Source organism: Prionailurus viverrinus, chromosome D1 (assembly GCF_022837055.1).
Source record: "Prionailurus viverrinus isolate Anna chromosome D1, UM_Priviv_1.0, whole genome shotgun sequence".
Classification (NCBI taxonomy): Eukaryota; Metazoa; Chordata; class Mammalia; order Carnivora; family Felidae; genus Prionailurus; species Prionailurus viverrinus.
The window spans coordinates 6,639,157-6,665,549 of record NC_062570.1 but is presented as its reverse complement, the minus strand read 5'-3'; the positions used below and the strand labels follow the sequence as shown (position 1 = coordinate 6,665,549).

Sequence of the window (26,393 nt, the reverse complement as noted above, 5' to 3'; positions counted from 1 at the left end):
CATATGGATACTCTTGCTTTTCCATAACAGGATATTTTTGGTATTTGTTTTCAATTCGAGAATTTCCTTTTCTTCATTCCTTGATTCTCTTCCTAAAATGCCTTCATCCTCTTCCCGAAATGCCTCAAAAGTTGGACGTATCTTCTGATTTTGGATATATCTTCTGATTTTCTTATTATCTCCCTTTCCCCATATTTTTGTATCTTGGTTTCACTTCTTAGTAGATTCCCTCAACTTTATCTTTCAATCTTTCTGATGAATTTAAAATTTTTCCTACCAACCTTTAATTTCCAAAAAGTTTTTGTGGTTGTTGATGCTTTCTGATTATTTTCTTCTTATAGCATACTGTTCTTGTTTTGTAGATTCATCATTGTATTATCTCTCTGGTGATATTATTATCTTGAAAGCTTTATTTCAGTCCCAGCTTGGTCTTTCTTTCTCTGACTTCATTTTATTCTGTTTAGTGGCTTGTTTTGGCTTCTGACTTCCCACACTAGGGTTCAGCTTCCTTAATTCTGCTAAGTCAGCTACCAACTGTTCCACTCCTTTCATCTTCGGAAATTTGGTTGACACTCTTATCTGCTGACTGCTGTCGACTTTCCTTCTCTTTTGTCCTTGTGGGTTTACGTCTTCCTTTTTTGTTTTGTTTTGTTTTTAGTTCATCTGTTTACTATATCACTCCCTGGGGTTTTGGAAAGGACCAAAGATAAACATACACGTTCAATACACTATATTTTAAAATGACTTTCATTTGATGTGTGAGGCATGAAGATCCAGGGGAGTGAGGTGCTCTGCCCAAGGTCCAAACACTAGTTTGTGGCAAAGCTAAGCTAGTCCTTAGTTCTTCTGATTTAAATTTAAGGTTATTACCTATTTCTGTTCTACCATTCCTTCCCTCCTATCACTAGCACTTGCAACTCTCTGATACTCTTCCTGTATTATTCATTCATTCATTTATTCATTCATGTCCTTCCCCAACCCATCTTCCATACTGTCTATATGCAATTGCTAGAATCTTGCCCAGCACAGATTAAACACTCAATATTTAATTATTCAATTAATAATGACAAGGTGGGTGACCCATACCGTAGATTTCCTCTCACTTAGGATTATGCTTTTAAGGAAGACAAACTCTTCTCCAGGTGATGGTTGATGAGAGGATTTCAGACATGTTGACTTGGGGTTTGGGAAGATAATATCTAACCTTCTCTCTTAAAAGGCAGAAGACAGGGTGATTGGCAGCATGGAATTTGAAGACAGAGGTAGGTTTCAGTCTTGAGTTCAAATTCTACTACTACGTCACTTAAAACGTGCATAGCCTCTTCCTCCTTTTCAAAAGTCTCAGCACATAAGTAAATCTGAGTTTTAAATCCCCAGATCATTGTATTCGTTTAATTTCTTCTCCCCCCCCCGCCCCACTCACCATAATTGTTCTCCTCTTTTGGAGTTCTATGGTATCTGTTTTTGAAGAAAGAGGAATTTCTTCCTTTGTTTGCATGGGTAAGTGCTAACCATATTTTATAGAACTTGTGTGAGTCTACTCCCCACCCCCAGGCTAGAAAAATCATTTTTTATTGTCTTTTCCTAAATCTTCAGAGTATGCTCACTATCGTCCTTAACAATGCTTTGGTTTTTTATTAATACTAGACATACATTCTGACCTTTAGTGCTTTTGGCTGAAGATCACAGGAAGATAGCATAGCAAGTAATTACATTTTACTTCTAGCCCTTATTTCTAATTGGTCCATTACTTCTTGGTAACTTAATAAAGCTAAGAATAAAAATCCTTTCAGATTACTGAAGAATTCCTTTGTAGGTCATATAGAAATTATTATTGTGTTAAGGCTTTATTCCGGGAAATACCAGACTATGGCAGAGCTCCCAACAGGTTTCCCAAAAGGTTACATAGACTAAGAATCTGTCTCATTGGATTGCTTTTGCCTTCCAAGTATTTGAATATGTATAATCTTTCCTAAAACAATGAAGTGATATACTTTCCTTCTGCTATTGCAACTTGGATACACATGGAGGCAGTACAGTCTAATGGACAGATCCAAAGTTGACCGACCTGCTTTCACATCCGGGATCTGTTGTTGACCAGTAGTAGGATTATGCTCACTGGTGTGTGTTATTAAACCCATACCTTTGTATTTCCATACATAAAAAGTTGCTTTCTGAATTAACAAAAGAATATTGTACATTTGGAAGGGCTACATCAGTTTGATATCAGTGGGTAGTAACAAATCACTTCCGAGTGACAGACACAAATTTTTACCGTATATTCTCTATATATCTCCATCTGGATGTCTTAGAGGCATTCCGAACACAAAAGTCCAACGTAAAATTCATTATTTCATTATTTCCCATGTCAGACTTGCTCCTCTCCCTAGAGTCTTCAAGAGGAAAAAAAAAAATCTTTTGTGCCTTGCAGCAGTCAGAAGCCGGAAGTTAGCCTCGAGTCTCCCTTCCCCTTTACACGGAAGTCCTATCAGCACTCAACTTTGTAGACTCTACTTTCTAAATATGTTCATGCTCTGTTCCCTCCTTCCCATCCCTAGTTTAGGCTCCCTATTAGCTTTGCCTGGACTATTACACTTACCTCCTTACTAGCATTTCTGCCCTGTCCTATCCATCACACACATTAATGTCTCAACAGTCAGGACATTCCTAAGCTTCCTGGTGTCACAAGGCTTCAGGAGGCATCGAGCTCTTGAAGGCATGCTCCTGCTGACCTTTCTGACCTTGCCTTTTACCACATCTTCATGTGCCCTCGGTGAGCCAGTCACACCTTGTGTTTGTAATTCTTCTTCCTTTTGCCTGCCACGTTCCATTTCTTTGTCTACCAAACCTCTACTTTTTACGAAGCTGCCTTATTCGTCTCAATGAAACTATTCCTGATCTCGTTACCCTCTCAGTGCTGTCTCTTGCCTCTTGCATCAAGAACCTCCTCCATTCTACCTTCCATGGAAACCACTATTGAACCGTCTCTGGAGACTTGATGTATCTGTTTAAGGGCCCAGACTGTGGAATCAGCAAATCTGGGTTTGAATGTATTATCTATTAACTGTGTGACTTTGAGCAATTTGTATAACCTCTCTCGACCTCGGTTTCTTGTTCTATAAAGTGGGGATAATAAAAACATGGTAAGCACATAATGATAATAATAATAAGCATTATTATTATTGCTTCATTTTACTTTATTTTAATTGGTGATTTATATGTCTGGTTTCCTGCATTGCCCACAAGCATCTGAAGTCAGAATGTCCTTAACTAATTATTAAGCAACATTAACTAAGCACTTCTTATGTGCATACATCCACTTACATATTTGTAGACAAACACTCCATCAGCCTTCATCTTGCATAAGTGAGCAATATGCATTTAATTTGAAAACATTCCAACATTTATCCCTCGTGATCTGTCACAATTTCTCTTGGCATAATTCATGAAAAAGAGTTTTGGTTGGTATCATTCTTGCTTTTTCATTATTCTTTAGTGAAATTTCTGTATCTTATTATTTGCCTGAGTAATATTGAGAGATAAACTTCCAAAATAATAATCATTGTCATCACTCCTATTACATATGTCTGTTTCTTGCACGGACATCCATTAAATGTTTTGGCTTCCACAAAAGGTGGCCTTCTAAGTGAGGGCATTTGCTAGGTTGGTTCTGTTTTTTTCTACCTGCATTCTCTTCCTCAGGATATTTAGTTTCATTTCCTTGTCCAGCTGCCACTGCTAGGCCAGAGTTCCAGATCTCTTGTTCTAACAGTATTTTCCATTTCTAAAAAATTTTTTTTTACTTTTGAGTAGCTTGTGATCAGTCTTTTATTTTTTACTTTTTTGATGTTTATTTTCATTTATTTAAAATTTTTTTAATGTTTATTTATTTTTGAGACAGAGAGAGACAGAGCATGAGCAGCGGAGGGACAGAGAGAGGGAGACACAGAATCGGAAGCAGGCTCTAGGCTCTGAGCTGTCATTACAGAGCCCTATGTGGGGCTCGAACCCATGAACTATGAGATCATGACCTGAGCTGAAGTCAGTCGCTCAAACGACTGAGCCACTCAAGCACCCCTCTAGCAGTCTTCTCCATGTATTTTAAACAGGCCCAGACATGACCCCCTGAAAACATAGCTATTCCTTGAAGCTTGAAAATCAAGCCCGTTCTCTTCTTCCTTTCTTAGTCTGGTCTTTTGTCTCTTCTTGCTAAGCAATCACCAACTTCTCTGGGTTCTAAGGACGCCTCCTTTGTTCTGGTTCCTTCTTTATTCCTATTATCACGATTCATGATCCACTGGACCCTGCTACAGAATCCACACTGCCGTAATGACCTGCTAATGGCTCTCCCCGCATTCAACCCTTTATTTCTAATGTGTTCTACAGGAGCAGCCTTCTTAGTACTGGACTGCTCAAAAAGCCTCTTACGGACTGTCTATACAGTGGAACTGAAACTGCTTGACCTCAGTTCAAGGCCCTTTCTAGTTGAACCCCAACCTACATTTCTTTCCTTGTCTTCTGTTTCGTATCATGAAGTCCCCTCTTTCAGCCAGGCTGTTTGCTCGTTCTTCCATGCTGAGACGCAATACTCTACTTTTTACCTTGATTCCAAATGCTCTCTTACTCATCACCTATCCTAGGTCCTAGGCATAATTTAAAGCCCAGGAAAAAAAGGTGTTTGTTTTTTTGAAGTTGTTTCTGATTGAGCCTGGTGCTGTCTAATCTAATTTTGAATCCCTTTAAAATTTATGGCATTTGACATATAGTACTTTACTTTGTCAATTTTTATTGTACATGCTTTCTTTCCCCGGCATATTGCTAACTTCTTGATGCCAAGGACACATATACATATTAATATATATATATTAATGTTTTGAGCCCAAGGACCATATACATTAAACCCCAAACAGGGACCTATAGTCTATGAAAATACGACAGTACTTGTGGGAAGACAGTACTGTGATTTGAATTTAGAGCCCGTGTGACTTGCGGACAATCCACCCAAATTTCAAATTTTATCAGTTTCTTTTGTTAATGCATTTAAGTTTCTTTTCCAACAAACACGTTTTTCAGGACGGTATAGGCACTGTTATTTGGCATATATGAGTTGAAAGTTTAACTCTTCTTTGTTTTATTTTATCTGATTTAGTGGGGAAACAAGTAAATCAAAGCATGAAAATCAAATATATCAAACCTCAGAATATTCTTAGGTGATCTATTTTGACAAGTGTTTAAATTATTTAGCAATTCTGAATTCATTTGATTTTAATTATTTATAACAACACATTAGTAAATGTTTTGAAGAGTGTTTTGTAAAAGTAGGCAGCATCTCAGTAAATATCACAATAACCCTGCCATTTAATTTTTGCTGACAAGTGGGTTGGGCCTATGAGGATAATTTTAAGAGACATTAGGGGACACCGTTTCTGCAGCTAATACAGGATGGCACTATACTTACCCTTTCAATTCTTTGTGCTGCTATATAGTTTTTCAATACTTTTCAAAAACTGTCAGCAGTTCAATAAGACTTTTAGTTCATTCTTGAGCTTAAAATATCATTTTTATGTGCTCAATGGTATATGCTCAAATTTCTCAAGTGCTTACCTACTTACTTTTTAACAGCAGCACTTTTCAATGATGTTCCATTACATCCTAAATGTCCCAACCTCTTCTCTTCCTACTTCTGCTTGGAAATTTTTCAAAAGCACATCAGTATTTGAATAATAATGCAATAATCTACAGTGTAGATTTTACGTGGAATAACTCCATGTAATGGACCTATTCATTTTGCCCCTTAATTATTTTCCTTTGACGTTTTCAATAAAATCACTTAGAATGAGATTAGTGTAAAGAGGGCATCCCCCAAATTTGTGGCTTTGAAAGCAAGACCAGGAAGAATCAGTGCATTAATTATGTAACTCCTGCAGTGGGTACCACCCACAGGAGTATCCACTTTAAGACTTGTATTGCTAATAAACACTGAGCTTAGTGTTTATAATCCCAGTGCTCGTAAATTACCCAGAAATTTACAACCTTCTGCACTATCCAAGATAGACATTGTATGTCACAGATATAAATATTCCACTTACTAGTGAGATGGAATCATATCTTTGTAAATATTTCAGAAAGCATCTCTAACTGATAAGTACATTAAAAGAATTGACAGTAGCTAGGCTGTTACAAGATGTCTGTGGTCAAGATTTGAGAGGTAGAGGTGAGGCAGAAGCCATCTGTCTGTTTGTTCTGCTGTTCAGCATGGGTAGTGATGACGTGGGGTTCTTTCTGCAACAACAGTCCAGTGTCCAGGCGCTCACTATTGGCAAATAGAGGGTCACTATACTCATTGGGATGATTGATCTTGACCATCCAGGAGAAATAGGTCTCCTGCTATACAAGGGGACAAAGAATTTTTCTGGAATCTTGGGAACCTTTTGGTTTGCCTCTTACATGCCAAGCCAGAAAAGTTCATGGAAAACTAGCTTCCCAATGCAGGCAGGACTCCTCGGGAAATAAAGAACAATAAATAAATGTGTCCTTTAGTGTTTCTGTTTTCCTGCTCAGGGCTTTCTCTGACATCAGGAAAGTTTGCTCAAGCCATGCATGGGGTTCCCTACACGGAGAGGAGTTAGTGCCCAGGGGCAACTCTCTGCCATCAGGTATTGGAGGTGGATAGATTCCCACCTCCGTCCTTGAGAGGGGACAACTCGGAGTTGCATTGAATCTGTTCCTCACAGAAGTCCCAGTGGGATCGGCAGCCGTTGCCCACGTGATAACCGGCCCCACAACCAGTTCTGCTCTCTTTCCCCTTTCCTATTGCATCCCAATCTTCACCCTTCCTCTGGGAGGTCACCTCCCAAACAAACAGGTGCATCAAGCCCTCGTCTTGGGCTAATATGCATATACTTGAACCAATTTCCTTTATGTTTTTCCTCTTCCTTTTCCCTTGTATTTGTATGGGTGTGTTGGTGGTTAACTTGATAGTTTAGTCCACCTGTTACAGAACATGGTTCTCTGGACTGAATGAGAAGAGGAGCGAACACTACCCAGAGGTGGAGGCAATGATTCTTTGGAATTTGCATTTACCCTTCTTGTGAGAGACCGTGCATGTCTGAAGGCAACTACATCGCATGAGGCAGGAACAGGGTGTTTTGCTCTCGCCATTGTTTAGAACTTTAAATATGGACGTGCCTGGGTGGCTCAGTCGGTTGAGCATCCTCAGCTCAGGTGATGATCTTGCGGTTCGTGGGTTCAAGCCCCATGTAGGAATCTGTGCTGACAGCTCAGAGCCTGGAGCCCGCTTTGGATTATGTCTCCCTCTCTGCCCCTCCCCTGCTCATTGTCTCTCTCTCAAAAATAAACAAACATTAAAAATTTAAAAATTTAAAAAAAAAGTTTAAGTATGGGTACACATGTCCATAGAGATTGAGTAGCCAAAGGTCTGAATTATGGGGGACATAATTCATAATTTAGCCTCCATTCCCAAGTCTCCCTACTCTGCCTTCCTATACTGCAGAGTCTGAAAAGTTAACAACTGTTGGGATACTTTCCACGAATTAGATACATTTGTTATGAATTAAAGGTGGAAGTGAGGTCAAGGCCATCTGCCTGTCATTTCCAGTATTTTCTACCAGCTCCTAGAGTCACAGGGGTGTTTTTTTCTCAGTGTCCAATTTCTAGCTGTGCAGATAGCAGGAGGCCAGGCGTGAGGTCTCTGACAGGCACGCAAGAGCTCACAAGGACCATGTGCAACACCAGTGACTTCCTGACCCTTGGTATGTTCTAGAGGCAGCCAGTGTTTCCACTTCCCTGGCTGTAGCCAAGGTGTGGCTCCTCTGCTGGGCTAGTTCTGTGTTCTTCCTAGAAGTCACCCCTGGACATCAGGCTAGAGTCTGCTTCTCCAGGCATTCCAAACATTTTTTGTAAGCACCTGATTCCAATTCCCTGATTTATATCCTTTTATATTTATAAGGCATTGTTTTTTTTTTTAATGTTTATTTATTTTTAAGAGAGAGACAGAGCTCAAGCCAGGGAGGGGCAGAGAGAAAGAGAGACCCAGAATCTGAAGCAGCCCCAATATGGGGCTCGAACCCACAAACCATGGGATCATGACCTGAGCAGATGTCGGATGCTTAACTGACAGAGCCACCCAGGCGCCCCTTGGGGGGAATCTGTTCTAGACTCTCTCTTGCTTCTGGTGGTTTCCAGCAATCCTGGGAGCTCCTTGTTCTGCAGCTGTTACTCTGATCTCACCTTCCTCATCACACGGCCTTCTCCATCTATATCCCTCTGTCTCTGTGTCCACATTGCCCTCATAAGGGATGTTGGTCATTGAGTTAGGACCCAGCCTAATTCTGTATGACTTCAACCTACTTATCACATCTTCAAAGATCCCATTTCCAGTAAGGTCACATTCACAGGTACAGGAATTAGGACTTCCATATACCTTTTTGGGAAACACAATTCAAACCTTAACACCAAAAGTAACCACTATTCTGATTCCTATCGTAATGGATTAGTTTTGGGCAGCTGGGTGGCTCAGTCCATGAAGCATCCAACTCTTGATTTTAGCTCAGGTCATGATCTCACAGGTCGTGAGTGGAGCCCTGCGTCGGTGCAGAGCCTGCTTGGGACTGTCTCTCTCCCTCTTGCTCTGCCCACTCCCTCACTCATGCTCTCTCTCTCTCTCTCAAAATAAATAAGTAAACATAATAGATTAGTTTTACCTTCTTGAGCTTCTTGAAACTCATATAAATGGAAGCACAGAGTAGTTCTGACTTTTTTCACTCAATATATGTCTGTAGAGTCACCATCCCATGTTTCACATATCAGTACTTGGTGTTTTTCCCAACACACTATGGTATTCCATTGTGGAAATTTATCTGTCCTCCTGCCGATAAGCATTCAGGTACTTTTGAGTTTGGGGCTCACTAAAACCTGATTTTGCCCACAGAACTCTTCTGACACCAAGTGTGCAGATTTCTCACACCGACAACCAATTCTCCCACCCTCTGGGTGCCAACTGGGTGTCCTACAGCTCAACTCAATTCTGTAACTAAGTAACTGGCATTATTACTACAGACCCCACAGGTTAAAGGCTCAGCCTTACACGACTGCCTCTACTTGAGATGCCAGTTACAAACCTGGGCCCCCCGTGCTTCTGACCAGCCAGCTAGCAAGTCAGAGGGCTTCCCTGACCTCCTCAGGTTTGATAATTTGCTTAAAGGACTCACAGAGCTCAGGAAAATAGGTTACTTACCTTTTTATTTATTTATTTATTTAGTTAGTTATATTGTTACCTACTTATCTACTTATTTTACAGGATAAGACTCAGGAACAGTCCAAAGGAGGAGATGCATAGACAAGATGTGGGGGGTAAGTAGGTAACAGAGCCTCCATGCTCTCTCTGGGAACACTACCCTCCAGCACTTCCTGTGTTCATCAACCCAGAGCTCTCTGAACCGTATCGGTTAATGTTTTTATGGAGGTTCCATTATGGAGGTGCAGTTGATTAAATCACCGGTGGTTCACATGAACTGAATTCTAGCTCAGAGAGAGAGAGAATCCTCTCTCCTTCCTGGAGGTCAGGGGGGTGGAGCTAAAAGTCCCAATGTCCTAATCACATGGCTGGTTTTTTCGGTGACCAGACCCCAATCTCGAAGACTCATCACATTGGCATAAACTCAGATATGGTTCAAAGGGGCTTATTATGCATAACAGAAGATGCTTCTCTTACCCCTCTCCCTCAGGAAATCCCAAGGGTTTTAGGAGCTCTATGCCAGGAGCAGGGACCAAATATGTATTTCTTTTTATGTCACAACATCACGGGGGTAATATTGATAAAGATGCTATGAACATTCTTGTATATCTCGTTTATGCAAATACGTATTTTCTTTTTGGTATACACCCAGAGCAGGATTGCAGGGTCTTGGGGAAGCATATGTGCAGCCTTAGCAGGTCTACAGTTTAATGAAGTGATTGTATTTTTTACGTTCTCACCAGAAGTCTATAACAGTAACAGAAATTCTGCATCCTCATCAATATTTGGTATTGTCATTTTAAAAAATTAGCACTTCTTTTTCTTTTTTTTTTAAATGTTTACTTCCTTTTGAGATAGGTCAGAGCGTGAGTAGGGGAGGGGCAGAGAGAAAGACACAGAATCTCAAGCAGGCTCCAGTGTCTAAGCTGTTAGCACAGAGCCCAATGTGGGGCTCAAACTCGTGAACCGTGAGATCGTGACCTGAGCCAAAGTCTGACACTTAATTGACCGAGCCACCCAGGTGCCCCCCAAAAGTAGCCCTTCTGTTATGTAGTGGAATGTTATTGCATTTCCTTGGTGACCATTTGGATATCCTATCTTGTGAAGTGCATGTAAATATATTTTGCCTATTTTTTACTTAGGTTGTCTTTTTCTTCATTTGTAGTTTTTATGTATTGTGGGTATGAGTTCTTTGTCAGATATATGGATTGTAAATATCTTCTCCAAGTCTGTTGCTAATTTGTGTATTTTCTTCTTCTTCTTAAAATATCTTCATGGTTCAAAATTTTATGTTATAGATTAAGTAGATGCAGAGTTCCATTTCAGGCAATTTTGTCAATTAGATACTCTGAATGACCCTATAAACTAAACAGATAAAACATAAAGAATATAAACTCATTTAAAATCCATTGCAGGACTGGTAGTTTTGAGGGAGACGCAGAGATCCTGGGAACTAGGAATATGCTAAAGTCCATTTTTGCCTGGAAGGTTCCTGCTAAACCCTGAAGATTTAAGTATAAATATTAAAGTTCAAGGCATGCTTAAGGTGAGGGGCCTAGTAATAAACCTTCTCAATGAAGCTGGAGGCTCAGAGAACTATACTTGAAGTATAAGGGTAAATGAAAAATAAACTCCATTCTGCAGAAGAGATCAGAGAAGACTGTTCTGTTCTGAAGTTGAGAAAATAGTCTTTGAACAAGCTGGCCCTTATGAGTTATGTGGTTCTAACTCATGCTGTGTGTTTCAAAAAATTCCCTCCAGTATAGGATATAATTAACATAGTCCCAGGGGTGCCTGGGGGGCTCATTTAGTTAAGTGTCCAACTGGAACTTGGCTCACGGTTGTGAGCTCGAGCCCTGAGTTGGGCCTCTCCTGACAATGTGGAGCCTGCTTGGGATTCTCTCTCTCTCCACTCCCTCCTCTCTGCCCCTCGTCTGCTCACACACACTGTCTCTCTCTCTCTCAAAATAAATACATAAACATTAAAAAAATAAAGTAGTCCCAATTTGGGGGTACCTGGGTGGCTCAGTTGGTTAAGTGTCCGACTCTTGATCTCAGCTCAAGTCTTGAACTCAGGGTCGTGAGTTCAGGTCTAGCATTGGGCTCTGCACTGAGCCTGGAGCCTACTTAAAAACAAACAAACAAATAAAGTGGTCCCAGTGTGGTAGCTCTCCCAGATAGAATTAACTCATCTTTGAGAGAAGTCAGCTCCAATCTAGATGTCAGCATATTCGTAGGTAATATTTCAAAGAAAAGAACAGTTCAGGGGTGCCTGGGTAGCTCAGTCAGTTGAGCATCCGACTTTGGCTCAGGTCATGATCTCATGGTTCGTGAGTTCGAGCCCCAAGTTGGGGTCTGTGCTGACAGCTCAAAGCCTGGAGCCTGCTTAAGATTCTGTGTCTCCCTCTCTTTCTGCCCCTTCTCCGCTCACACTCTGTCTGTCTGCTGTCTCTATCTCTCAAAAATAAATAAACATCAAAAAACTTAAAAAAAAGAGAACAGTTCAAGAGAAATAATGCCTCCTCAGTGAGAAAAGAGAATTAATGAACAGCATAAATAGGCCTATAAAATTTTCAGCTTTTGGAATTTTTAACACAGAATATAAAATAACTTTGTTTAAAGAAATAAAAGTGAAAAAAAATAAAAGTAAAGCTTCAAAATAGGAGTACAAAACAAGTAGATTTGCAAAATAACCTCTAGAAATAACTGAAAAGAAAATCTCAAAATTGGTTTAATCACCATTAGACACAATTAAAAAAAGAGTTAACATTATTGAAGGTAGACTTGAAATCATTATCCAGAACAAATTCCGAGAGAAAAATAATGGAAAATATGAAAGGAAGTGAGGAATGTGGAGGAGAGAATAAGGGTGTCTGATCTATGTCTAAAAGGAGTCCCTGAAGAAGATAATAGAGAGACCAGGGAAAGGGCAATATGAATCTAATGGCTGAATATTTCCCTAATTATTAAAAGATATCTTAAAGTCTGGGAAGCCCAACAAAGCCAAACAAATCCCAAGCAACATATCAACATCGAGACACATCTTAGTGAAACATACAACCCCAAAAAAGAGAAGGCAGTAAAAAGTCACAGAAAAAGAGTCAGGTCACCTACAAAGAAAAGGTAATTGGATAGTTGGTTGACTTTCAGTTGCAACAGCGTAACCAGGAAAAATACATTCAAAGTGGCAAGAGAAGGTATTAGTCAATCTAAAGTTCTATACCCTCAAAACCAATTTAAAAGCAAAGAAGGTACAATTAAGATATTTTTACACAATCAAAAAAGAGAGACTTTACCATCAAAAGGCACTATCTAGGGGCACCCCAGTGCCTCATTTGGTTAAGTGTCTGACTTCAGCTCAGGTCATGATCTCGTGGTTTGTGAGTTCCAGCCCAGCATTGGGCTCTGTGCTGACAGTGCAGCGCCTGCTTGGGAGTCTGTCTCCCCCTCTGTCTACCCCTCTCCCATTTGCACACACACACACTCAAAATAAATAAATAAATACAAGAAAAATAAGTCACCCTCTAAAAGAATTTCTTGATGGAAGATTTGGGTACATAGTTTTTGGGTCTCAATGCAGAGCCCTGAAAATGCAGGGCCCCTTGTTTAAAAATTATTAAGAATTCAAATGGTGTCAGCAGAGTATTAAGTCAAGCATGGGGCCCTTCAGAGCAGGGACCAGTATGGGACTTCACAGGCCACACACCCATTAATCTGGTCCTAAGTATGTCTAAACAATCAATGACTGTATAAAACATGAATAAATTTATCTACCTTGTAGGGAAGAAAAAGCAAGTTAGAATTAAATTACTAGACAATAGCATATAAGTTGGAGAAATTATTGAAGTATTCTAAGATTCTTGTATTGTTTAGAAACAGGATTAACACTGATAATTTCAAACTTTGTTAAGTTTGCACGTTAGAATAGCTAGGGCAACCATAAAAGAATAGACATAGTTCTATAATTTACAAAAGGAGGCAAGAAAGAGGGAAAAAAAGTACCATTGAGTGAGACAAGTTGAAAACACATAGTAATTTGGTATAAATAAATCTGAATATTCCATTAATCATTCCTTGTGTAAATATATTAAACTCTGATGAAAAGACAAAGATGATCAGATTGAAAAACAAAACGAAATCCAGCTATATGCTATTTCAAGAGATGTATACAAATCATTGTTATACGGACATATTATTGAAAGACAAAGTGGGAAAACAAAATACCCTAGGACAACACTAACTGAAAGGAACTTGGAAAAGCCATATGAGTAGCAGGAAAAATTGGCTTTAACACAAAAAGTTATCTGTTTACTACAAATAACTAGTGTTCTTTCATAATGATAAAACCTTTGATTCACTAGAGATATATAACAATTTAATGCTACTACATGCCTATTCACAACAATCGAAAACATATGACTCAAATATTGACAAATCTGCAAGGAGAAACTGACAAAGCCCCCATTCGAGAGGGATCATTTAATGCATTGGTTCTCAAACTTTAATATGCCTCAGAACCTGTGGAAGTCTTGTTAAAGCAGATTGCTGGGCCCATCTCCGGGGCTTCTGATTCAATAGGTTGGGCATAGAATCTGAGAATTTCCACCTCTAATAAGTTCTCACATGCTGCTGCTGTTTCTGGTTTGGGAACCATATTTTGAGAATCACTGGTTTAGCAAATTTAGCAAGTTTCAATGATTGATATATCAAACCGACAAAAAATTAGCAGGAGACGGAATATTTGAAGAGCACCATTATTAAGCTTGATCTAACAGACAGGTTAGAACATTAGAGAATATACATTTTAAACACACATGAAACAGGGGTGCCTGGGTGCCTCAGTCGATTGGGTGTCTGATTTCGGCTCAGGTCATGATCTCACACTCGGTGAGTTTGAGCCCCACGTCGGGCTCTGTGCTGACAACTCAGAGCCTGGAGCCTGCTTCAGATTCTGTGTCTCCCCTCTCTCTGCCCCTCCCCTGCTCATGCTCTGTCTCTCTCTCTCTCAAAAATAAAAAAAATGAAACATTAAACACACATGAAACATTAATGAAAATTGACTATTTACTAGGTCTCAAAGTTAGTTTTGGCAAATTTCAAAGTATTGGTTTCATATAGGGTACGTTATCATGCAATTAAGTTTGAAATAAATTGCAGGAAAAGAACTGAAATGTCTTATGCTTGGAAATGATGGGATGTCTTAAACTCAGAGTCAAAGAAGAAATCATAATGGAAATTGGAAAATCCGAGTGAATGATAGCAAAACTATCATCAAGTTGTGAGATGCAGCTCAAAATTAATGCACTTTAGCATACAATTTAAGGAGTTAGGGAAAATGAAGGAAAGCCCCAAATAATGTAGAAGGAAGGAAATGATATAGATTGAAACAAAATTAGTGAAGTAGAAATCAAACGAAATAGGTAGTGAGAGGGGCACTGAGATTAATACATTAAAATTTGTGGAAGATGAGGGTGCCTGGGTGGCTCAGTCAATCTCACAGTTTGTGAGTTGGAGCCCCGAGTCGGGCTCTGTGCTGACAGCTCGGAGCCTGGAGCCTGCTTCAGATTCTGTATCTCCCTCTCTCTCTGCCTCTCCCCTCTTCCCGTTCTGTCTCTCTCAAAGTAAATAAACATTAAAAAATTTTTTTAAATAAGGTTTGGGGAAGATGTATATGACAAAATAAAAAGAAATCTTTTTGGAGAAACTTACTTGAATGCCTTATGGGTTAGCCTCATTTGTTGAGCTCTACCCTAATTATTGAGGCACTTGGGGCTGTTCCTACTAGAAGAGCAGGGCATTCTTTGGGGCACTCTTTAATTAGTAATGAAATAAACAAGCCTATTTCAGATACTTTCTGGATTAGTTTGCTAGGGCTGCCATAACAAAGTACCACACACTAGGGGGCATAAACAACAGAAATGCGTTTTCTTAGTTTTAGAGGCCAGCAGTCCAGGATCAAGACATCAGCAGGTTTGGTTTCTTAGGCATCTCTACTTGGCTTGTAGATGGCCGTCTTCTCCCTGTATCCTCATATGATTCTTCCCTCTGTAACTGTCTGTGTCCTAATCTCTTCTTTAAGGACACCAGTCGTACTGGATTAGCCTATCCTAATGACATCATTTTCTTTAATTTCGTTTTGAATGATCTGACCTCCAAATACTGTCATGTCCTGGGGTGTAGGGAGTTAGGACTTTAGCATATGCATTTTGGTGGGAGACAATTCAGCCCAAAACACCCTGCCCTCTGGCATGTCCTTCTCACGTGCAATATATATTTACCCTAGCTTCAGAAGTCTTAACCCTTTCCAGCCTGAATTTTGAGTCTACAATCTCATCTAAATTTCATCTTACTCAAGAATGGGTGAGATTCAGGGTATGGCTCACCCTGAGGCAAAATTCCTCTTCAGCTGTGAATCTGTGTGATGAGATAAATTATCTACTTCCCAAATACAGTGGTGGGACAGGCATAGGACAGACATCCCCCTTCCAAAAGGGAGAAATCAGAAATAAGAAAGGGGTCACTGGTCCCAAGTAAGTCAGAACACTAACATGGCAAATCCATCCGATTTTAAGCCTCGAGAATAATGCTCTTTGACTTGAGGCTCTGTCATTGGTTCCAACCAGGGTGGTGGCCCTGCACCCTTGGTTCTGCTTGGCAGGATACATTGGAGAACACAATTTAGTCATAAACATTTCTATGATAAAAAAAAAAAAAAAGTACCCCAGGGCGCCTGGTGGCTCAGTCCGTTAAGTGTCCAACTCTTGGTTTCAACTCAGGTCATGATCTCACAGTTTCATGGGATGGAGCCCTGCATCAGGTTCTGCGCTGACAGCTTGGAGCCTGTTCGGGATTCTCTCTCGCTCCCTCTCTTTGCCCCTCCCTCACTCGTGCTGTCTCTGACTCTCTCACAATAAATAAATAAACTTTAAAAAAATGTACCCGTTAAATTTGATAAGAGACTGGGAGACAGTGGATTAATTTACCTCAGGGAATTCTTCTCTAAATAGGTCACAGTGGACCTGACACCACGCTGAGATTATGGTCTAATAATCCAGAGGCAGATTATTCTAGGTGGAGCAAACGAGACCAATTTGGAGTTAGAGGACTAGAAAGCACAGTCTGGTGCAAGTTGAAGACGTGTGCAGGTGCATTGTGAACCAGAGCACGGAACCTAAATTTTATTCTGAATAAAACAGGCAGCAGTGAAGGCTTGTAAGCAGGACAGTGACCTAATTTCATAGGCATTTTGAGTAACAATTGTACCGAGACAAGAACAGAATACGTAAAATGATAGAGGAGTCTAGCGCCGTGGTCTAGGCTGGAGATTTTGGTAGTCCATCCTACGGTGGTGGAGACAGAGAAGAGTGAGTGGGTTCAAGATGTTTTTTGGAAGTGGAAGTAAAAGATTTGCTCTTGGATTGCATGGGGAAGTTGAGAGAAAAGGAGGAATCAAGTATGACCCCTCAGTTTCTCAGCTTGAAAACTGATACATTGAGGTGCTAAATACTGGGATTGGAGTGAATGGCAAAGAAAACAGGAAACGGGGAAAGAAGGGTTTTGTCTGGGCCGTGGTCTAGACGTCTTTAAGCTTTCCTAGTGGCAATCTCAAGTACACAGTCGTATGTATGAATTGCACCTCGGGGGAATCCCACACTGGAGATAAAGAGTTTGGGAGTCATCAGCCTATGGGTCGTATTTGAAACCATGGAACCAGACAGTAAGAAATAGCGAGGGGTAATTACAAACTTTCAGTTTCTCCAGATGATTTTCCCTTTCTTTTTTTGATTTTGTTGCTGTTGTTCAACTCCACGTCTGTTTCCTTTTCGCTAATCCTTAACTCCTTATTTCAGAGGTTGGGCGGTCTCAGGAAAAAGGGCAGTAGCACCTGGAAGAGGTGAAGGGAAGAGAAATCTTTTGGTATGGAGCAGAAAAGAGGGCACGACGTAGGGGCTGGCTGACACTTAGAAATAATCCTGAAAAGATGCTCCTATTTCAAAGCCTCCTCTCCCTGCCTAGATGATAAAGTCCTCTGTTGTGTACAGATCTTCTGTATTGAATTTTAGACAATTTGAGGGCAAGACCAAGTGCCATTTATTATTACATTTCCCTTGCCTCCTACCTGGCTCCCTGATTATAGCGGATGTTCTAAAAATGTTTGTGGAGGGAAAGAAGGAAATACGGAAGAAAAGGTAAAAGTAGTTTTCATGTCTCGAATAATGCTGATCATATCGAGAACTGTGGTGTGCACATAATTTGCATTCAACCAATACCTGGTTGATTGATTTACAATATTCTCTATAATAAGATAATGGTTTTAATGTGAATTCTTCAAACTTGCCATCTAAGCACACAGCATTATTGATTCACTCTGTTTAATGATAAATAATTCTGACATTTTCGTTTCGGGCAGCTTGTGTACTCCCGGCCATTCAAATCGAAGATAGCTTGACAGCAATCTTCTTAGAACACCTGTGAAAGAGAAAATAAAGGAGGCTTAGCTCGAATAAGACACTCTTTGTCTTTGTGGGCCTCAAGTATAGTGGCAATAGACATATTTAATAGGATGCTAGAAACGGGATCTTTTTAAAAAATTTATTTATTTTTAGGGGCGCCTGGGTGGCGCAGTCGGTTAAGCGTCCGACTTCAGCCAGGTCACGATCTCGCGGTCCGGGAGTTCGAGCCCCGCGTCAGGCTCTGGGCTGATGGCTCAGAGCCTGGAGCCTGTTTCCGATTCTGTGTCTCCCTCTCTTTCTGCCCCTCCCCCGTTCATGCTCTGTCTCTCTCTGTCCCAAAAATAAATAAACGTTGGGAAAAAAAATTTTTTTTTTAATTTATTTATTTATTTTTGAGACAGAGAGAGACAGAGCGTGAGCAGGGAAGGGGCAGAGCGAGAGGGAGACACAGAATCTGAAGCAGGCTCCAGGCTCCTAGCTGTCAGCACAGAGGGGCTCGAACTCATGGACTGTGAGATCATGACCTGAGCTGAAGTCGGATGCTTAACCAGCTGAGCCACCCAAGTGCCCCAACAGGATCTTTAAGGGTTTTTCCCCCTCCAGCTTTATTGAGGTATAATTGACAAATAACACTGTGTAAGTTTAAGGTGTATGATATGATGATTTGACGTCCACATACATAGTAAAGTGATTATGACATTAAGGTTAGTTAACATATCCATCACTTGGCATAGTTATTTCCTTTTTTGTTTTGTGTGTGTGTGGGGGGGGCAGTGAGAACACTTAAGATCTGTTGTCTTAGCAGATTTCAAGTTGACAATTCAGTATGGTTAACTGCTGTCACCATGCTGTACATTAGGTCCCCAGAACTTATTCATCTCATAAGTGAAAGTTAGTAGTCTGATGGGCACCTGGGTGGCTCAGTCGGTTAAGCGTCCAACTTTGGCTCAGGTTTCTGATCTCACAGTTCATGAGTTCAAGCCCCACATCGGGCCCTGTGCTGGCAGCTCAGAGCCTGGAGCCAGGAGCCTGGAGCCTGCTTCAGATTCTGTGTCTCCCTCTCTCTCTGCCCCTCCCCCACTCATGCTGTCTCTCTGTCTCTCAAAAATAAATAAATGTTAAAAAATTTTTAAAAACTAAAAAAAAAAGTTGTAGTCTGGCCAACATCTCCCCGTTTCCCTAACCCTGAAGCCCTTGGTAACCACCATTCTACTCTGTTTCTTAGGAGTTCACCTTTTTTAGATTCCACATACAAGTGAGGTAGGCAATATTTGTCTTTTTCTGACTTATTTCACTTAGCACAATGCCCTCAAGGTTCATCCATATTGTTGCAAATGGCAGGATTTCCTTTGTTATAGATGAGTAATATTCCATTGTATTAAAATAAGCTTTTTTATATAAGGGCTTTAAGAGGAAGTTAAATACAGATTACATTTGAAAAGTTCCCATTTACATTTTATTAAATGACTTTACCTTAAACATTGGTTCTGGATTCAAAGATTTTTATTTATTTTTATTTTTATTTTTTTAAGTAATCTCTACACCCAATGTGGGGCTCGAACCCACAAACCCTGAGATCAAGAGTTGCACGCTCCACCAACTGAGCCAGTCAGGCACCCCAAGGATTCAAAGATTTTTTTTGTTGTTTATTTTTTAATTTTGAGAATGAGAGACAGTGTGAGCAGGGGAAGGGAAGAGAGCGAGGGAGACACTGAATCGGAAGCAGGCTGCAGGCTCCGAGCTGTCAGCACAGAGCCTGATGTGGGGCTTGAACTCACGAGCTGTGAGATCATGACCTGAGCCGAAGTCGGACACTTAACTGACTGAGCCACCCAGGTGCCCCTTGATTCAAAGATTTGTAAGAAATGTGTATTTGTTTGTTTGTTTACAGGTGAGGAGAGGCAGAGAGAGAGAGAATCTATTGAGTTTGGGGTTCAGTCTCATGAATCTCAGTATCATGACCTGAGCTGAAATCAAGAGCTGGGCATTTTACCAACTGAGCCACCCAGGTGGTCCATCTAATTTGTTTCTTAATTTCCACATATGAGTGAAATCATATGGTATTTGCCTTTCTCTGCTGGACTTATTTCGTTTAGCATAATGCACTCTAGTTCGATCCTCGTCATTGCAAATGTCAAGATTTCATTCTTTTTGATGCCTGAGTATGATGTGATATATATCCTTTTTATCCATTCATCAACCAATGGACATTTGGGCTCTTTCTGTAGTTTGGCTATTACTTTTGTTTGTTTGTTTTTAAAAGTTTATTTATTTATTTTGAGATGGAGAGAGAGAACGAGCACGGGGGAGGGGCAGAGAGAGAGGGAGAGAGAATCCCAAGGTGTCAGTGTGGAGCCCGATTCAGGGCTCAGTCTCACTAACTGTGAGATCCTGTCCAATCAAGAGCTGGACACTTAACCACCTGAGCCACCCAGGCACCTCTTGGCTATTGTTGATAATGCTGGTTTAAACATCGAGGTGCCTGTGCCCCTTCAAATTTTTGTTTTTATATCCTTCAGGTAAATATCTAGTAGTGCAATTGCTGGGTCATAGGGTGGTTCTGTTTTTAACTTTTTGAGGAACCTCCATACTGTTTTCCAGAGTGGCTGCATCAGTTTGCATTCCCACCAACAGTGTAAGAGGGTTGCACTTTCTATGCATCCTCGCCAACACCTGTTGTTGCCCGAGTTGCTAATTTTAGTCATTCTGACAGGTATGAGGTGGTATCTCATTGTGGTTTTGATTTACATTTCCCTGATGATGAGTGATGTGGAGCATATTTTCATGTGCCTGTTGGCCATCTGGATGTCTTCTTTGCAAGTGTCTATTCATGTCTTCTGACTATTTCCTACCTGGATCATTTGTTTTTTGGGTGTTGAGTTTGATGAGCCCTTTATAGGTTTTGGATACTAGCCATTCACCAGATATGTCATTTGCAAATATCTCTACCCATTCCATAAGCTGCCTTTCAGTTTTGTTGATTTTTTGCCGTCACTGTGCAGAAGCTTTTTATCTTGATGGGGTCCCAATAGTTCATGTTTGCTTATGTTTCCTTTGCCTTTGGAGATGTGTCTAGTAAGAAGTTGCTGTGGCCGAGGTCAAAGAGCTTGCTGCCTGTGTTCTCCTGTAGGATTTTGATGGTTTCCTTACTCACATTTAGGTCTTTCATCCATTTTGAATTTATTTTTGTGTTGGTGTAAGAAAGTGGTCCAACTTCATTCTTCTGCATGCTGCTGTCCAGTTTTCCCAACATCTTTTGTTGAAGAGACTGTCTTTTTTCCTTTGGATTTTCTTTCCTGCTTTGTTAATGATTAGTTGACCATATAGTTGTGTGTCCATTTCTGGGTTTTCTATTCTGTTCCATTGATATATGTGTCTGTTTTTGTGTCAGTACCCTACTGTCTTGATGACCACAGCTTTGTAGTATAGCTTGAAGTCTGGGGAATTGTGATGCCTCCAACTTGTCTTTTTCAGGATTTCTTTGGCTGTTCAGGGTCTTTGTGGTTCCATACAAATTCTGGGCTTGTTTGTTCTAGTTCTGTGAAAAATGCTGGTGTTATTTTGATAGGGATTGCATGAAATGTGTAGATTGCTTTGGGTAATATACTGAGAATTACAGTCTTATGGTTTTTGGTTGATGAGAATCATAATATGGATATGAACATAACAGCTTTTATTATTCAGTATGTTGTATGTGGTGAGAATTAAAAATATGTTTATTTGTAGTTATTTTTACAAAGAAGGAGAAAAAGATATTGAGAAAGAGGCTCATTGGTGCTTGTCAGTTAAATTGGAGAAGCAGCCTGGTGACCTTGATGTCAGGGTCGGTTACTATTCTGAAAAAATAGTGCTAATAAGCTAATAAGAGCTAATAAACCTAGCATTTTGGAAAGGATTTGTGGCTGACTCTACTTTCCAAAGATGTTTGCAGCAAAATCTCCCATCCCACAAGCTCTCTCTCCTCAGGCTTCCCCATGACACATCTCCCGTGGAGAGGTGGGGGTTGTCTCAGTCTATTCGAGCTGCTTTAACAAATTACCATAGACCATGTACCTTAAACAGCAAACACTTATTTCTCTGTTCTGGAAGCTGGTAAGCTGCTAGCCTGAGACCCAGGTGCCAACATGTCAGGTTCCGGTGAGAGCCCTCTTCTGGGCTATAGGTGCTCACTTCTCAGTGTATCCTCATGTGGCAGAGAAAAAGGGAGCCAGCTGCATGGCCTCTGTTTATGAGGGCTCCACTCTCATGACCTAAGTTATCTCCCAAAGACCCCACCTCCAAATACCATCGCACTGGGGATTGGATTTCAACGTATGAATTTTGGAGGGACACAAACATTCAATCCAGAACAGGTCTGTGTTCCCTCCCCTTGCATCTAGATGGCCTTGTGATTTTTTTAAATTTTGTTTTAAAGTTTATTTATTTTGAGAGAGAGAGTGGGACAGCGGCAGAGAGAGAGAGAGAGAGAGAGAGAGAGAGAGAGAGAGAGAATCCCAAACAGGCTCCACACTGTGAGTGCAGAGCCCAATGAAGGACTTGAACTCATGAACTGCGAGATCATGACCTGAACTGAAGTTTGATGCTTAACTGACTGAGCCACTCAGGTGCCCCTAGATGGCCTTGTGATTATAATGAAGGTGATCCCATGTGACTTTTGATGCTTGGCCATAAAAGGAGATAGAAAAGAAAGAAAAGAAAAAGAGAAAGAGAAAGAGAAAGAGAAAGAGAAAGAGAAAGAGAAAGAAAGAGAAAGAGAAAAAGAAAAAGAAAAAGAAAAAGAAAAAGAAAGAAAAGAAAAAAGAAAAAGGCAGTCTTTAACATTTGAAGCTGGCCTGGCACTCATAGCTAGGCCATTTTTTTCTGTTATTGGACATAAACAATCTCACAGAGTACCGTCCAAAGATAAGATTATTCTGAGACCATGATAAAATGAGACAGAGCAATGCCAGTTCATAATTTTATCTAAGCAAAAAACAGGATCACTGTGCCACCCACAAAACACCAACTCCCTTCTCTCTTGGTCAAAATGAATGGCTGCTGCCTCTTTACCAACTACAGTTTTGTCCCCACCCTGTTGTGCCCTCTTTATATGTAAGATGTAGTTGTTTTAATGTGTATTTATTTTGAGAGAGAGAGAGAGAGAGAGTCTGTGTGTGTGCATGAGTGCATGAACAGCTGCCTTTGATTGGGGAAGGGGCAGAGAGAGAGAATCTTAAGCAGGCTCCACATACCAGCACAGAGCCCAATACAGAGCCTGGCATGGGGCTCGATCTCACAAACTGTGAGATCATGACCTGAGCCAAAATCAAGAGGTGGATGCTTAACCGACTGAGCCATCCAGGTGCCCCAACATTTATTGATTGAGATACCAATCAGAATTGCATCCAGTCTGACAGCATTCAACCCAGAATAAATCCTTCCTTCCTTCCATCCTTCCTCAAATCATTCAACCAAAGCCCCAAGCCTATTCTTTCTAACATCCTCTTACAGAGACAGCCAGTGGTTCTCCCAGAGGCCTTTCTCCCTCGCTGCAAGGAGTAATAAGCTCAGCTTGTTTAACTATGTGTATATTCTTGGTGGCCTTTGGCTGGAGGACATTAACAACGTTTTGGCTTTTTCTTTCTCTGGGGACACTAGCTTAGAGGTGGGAGGAACCACCTGCCATATACGCAGACTAACTACCTCAAAGTTACCAGGCTGTGAGGAAGCCCAATTAGCCCACGACAGGAGACGACACAGAACTCAGTGAAGAGTGAGTCTGGTCAGTCCCTGGATGCTCCAGCCCCACCACCCCTCGACACCCCCACCTTCCTGCTTCAGCTGCCTTCTGACTGCAGCTGCATGAAAGGCCATAAGCAAGAGCCGCCTGGCCCCGAACTTCTTAAATGCCTGGCCCACAGAAACCACAAGAGATAACAGAATGATTATGGTCTAAAGCCACTGATATTTTGGGTGATTTGATATATACAATAGATAATCAGAACAGAACTGAAAATGTGTACGAAGGGTCTGGCACACCGTAGGTACTCAATAAGAGGTAGTTGTTTTTTGGTGCTTGTAGGAAGCAAGGGCTATTGTGTGCAGAACTTCCCAACCACTAAATAATTTTTTTCCAGTAAATTTCCTTTGACAAAACCTTGTGGATTGATGCCCACAGATCCGCTCAATATATTTTAATCCTGAAACCAAAATAATGTAGTCTGATCAATAATCTTCAGTCAGGGGATGAGCTCATTTGAGAGCAATACTACTATTTTTTCATATAATTTTTTTTTGTAAATTTTTAAAAATGTTTATTTATCTTTGAGAGAGAGAGAGAGAGAGTGTGTGTGAGAGGAGGAGGGGCAGAGAGAGGGAGACGTAGAATCCAAAGCAGGCTCCAGGCTCCGAGCTGTCAGCACAGAGCCTGATGTGGGGCTCGAACTCACAAACTGCGAGATCATGACCTGAGCAGAAGTCGGACGCTTAACCGACTGAGCCACCCAGGCGCCCCAGCAACTACTATTGCTACTTTTTGAGGAAGGTTTTTTGTTTAGAAAGTAAATAGAACTTTGTCCATAACTTCATTATTTATTTATTTTATTTTTGAGGGAAAGAGCATGAGTTGGGGAGAAGGGCAGAGGGGGAGGGGGGGAGAGGGAGAGAGAGAGAGAGAGAGAGAGAGAGGGAGAGAGGATCTTAAGCAGGTTCCACGCTTACCTCAGAGTCTGACCCAGGGCTTGATCCCACACAACCCTGGGATCATGACCTGAGCTGAAATCAAGAGTCAGACACTCAACCGACTGAGCTAGCCAGGTGCCCCATAACTTTGTCCATAACTTCAGAATCCACATCAATGGTTGACTGTATTTCCTGACCTCATTTTTCTGTGGGGGTGATACATGGAGCCTAATATGTTAATTAGGATTGACATGACCTGTGGACAAAACGTCTTGGTTGAATATTTTTCAAGTTGCAGAAGTAGCATAGGCCCACAGTAAGAACACAAAATGAAGACATATAATGCCATTTCAACTCCCTTATCCCCCTTCTCCACCTCTCCCCCCACCCTCCCCCCTCATAACTCCCATGACTTAAATCAATGGCCTGGTGTATATTCTCCCACACCTTCTTGCTCATATAGATACAAGCAAGCATATATACATGCATAAAAATGTATACGTATATGTGAAGATATTTAGTTACTTCGTTGGTGGTGTTTACTAAAACAGAATCATATTATACAATTATTCTGCAAATCTGCAACTTGCTTTTTTCACTTGACAGTGTATCATGATACCTACAAGTTAGCGGGGGTACAATCTGCATTTGTTTCCTATGGCAGCTGTAATGAATTGCCACCGATGCAGTGGCTTAAAACTACACAAGGTTATTCTCTGCCAGGTCTGGAGGCCAGAAGTTGGAAATCTGTTTTGTTGGCCTACCGATAAGGCTACTTCCTTCTTGAGGCTCTGAGCTCACAGTGGCTGCCTTGACTTCTTGGTTTGTGGGTTTTCAAAGCACAGTTTCCCAATCTCCGCCTGTATCACAGTGTCAGTTTCTCTTCTGTAAACCTCCATCTGTTTCTGTCTCATAAGGATGCCCGTGATTAATTAAAACTCACCAGATAATTCAGGGTAATTTCCACATCTCGAGATACAGCATTGAATCACATCTGCAATTTTTTTTTTTTTTTTTTTTTTTTTTTTTTTACCATATTGTAGAGGCGAGGTTTAGGCCACAGGCTGGAGCGATGGAATGTGGAAAGGGCCCATATCAACTTATCAACCCCCTGGCCAAATACAAACGGCCCATTAGACCCACCTCAAAATATCTGTAAGCCCTACCTGACCAATGGGTTACTTACACCTAGACACAGGTACCCAAAACGGAAAATTCGTACCTCCCCATACTTCTTCATCTTCTCCCTTTAAATACAGCCCTCACCCCACTGCCTGTGGCAGACAGGGTCTCCGGTGTTGTCCTGGCCCAAAGTTCCCTTGTAGAGTATACACTAAACTTCTTTTTTTTTTTTCCAACGTTTATTTATTTTTGGGACAGAGAGAGACAGAGCATGAATGGGGGAGGGGCAGAGAGAGAGGGAGACACAGAATCTGAAACAGGCTCCAGGCTCTGAGCCATCAGCCCAGAGCCCGACGCGGGGCTCGAACTCCTGGACCGCGAGATCGTGACCTGGCTGAAGTCGGACGATTAACCGACTGCGCCACCCAGGCGCCCCAAAACTTCTATCTCCCTTGTTTTACTTTGGGTGAATCTTTTCACTGGCCTACCACACTGGCTCCTACTCAATCGGGTCACCTCACATTTGGGAGCCCCCATCTGATCAGGAGAGACACCACATATACAAAGCAACATTCTCAGCTTCTAGGGATTAGGAACTGGTTATTTTGGGAGGGGGATATTATTCAGCCTGCCACAACATCTAAATCTACCTTTTAATCTCATATATTTAGACACAACACATCTATAAAAGGGACTATATCAGTGTCCTTGGGCGGCTCAGTCAGTTAAATGTCTGACCCTTGGTTTCAGCTCAGATCATGATCTCATGGTTTTATGAGTGCAAGCCCCACATCAGGCTCTGTGTTGACCGCCCAGAGCCTACTCGGGATTCTCTGTATCCTTCTCTCTCTGCCCCTCCCCTGCTTGCGCTGTCTCTTTCTCAAAATAAATAAATATAGTTT

At 41.1% G+C, this 26,393-nt stretch overlaps 1 protein-coding gene across 3 annotated transcripts in view; it reads left to right on the top strand.

Annotated features, from left to right (window-relative positions):
• The window catches only part of SLC35F2 (solute carrier family 35 member F2), a 102,283-nt gene that overhangs the window by 15,055 nt on the left and 60,835 nt on the right, over positions 1-26,393 (top strand). Inside the window, exons 3-4 of one of the 3 annotated variants that reach the window (XM_047878809.1) lie at positions 1,220-1,262; positions 9,320-9,372. The exons of 1 other annotated variant lie outside the window; for it this stretch is intronic. The gene's annotated coding sequence lies outside the window, so the exon portion shown is untranslated. The remainder of the gene's footprint in view (positions 1-1,219; positions 1,263-9,319; positions 9,373-26,393) is intronic. One more of the 3 variants, XM_047878808.1, reaches the window with a different exon arrangement.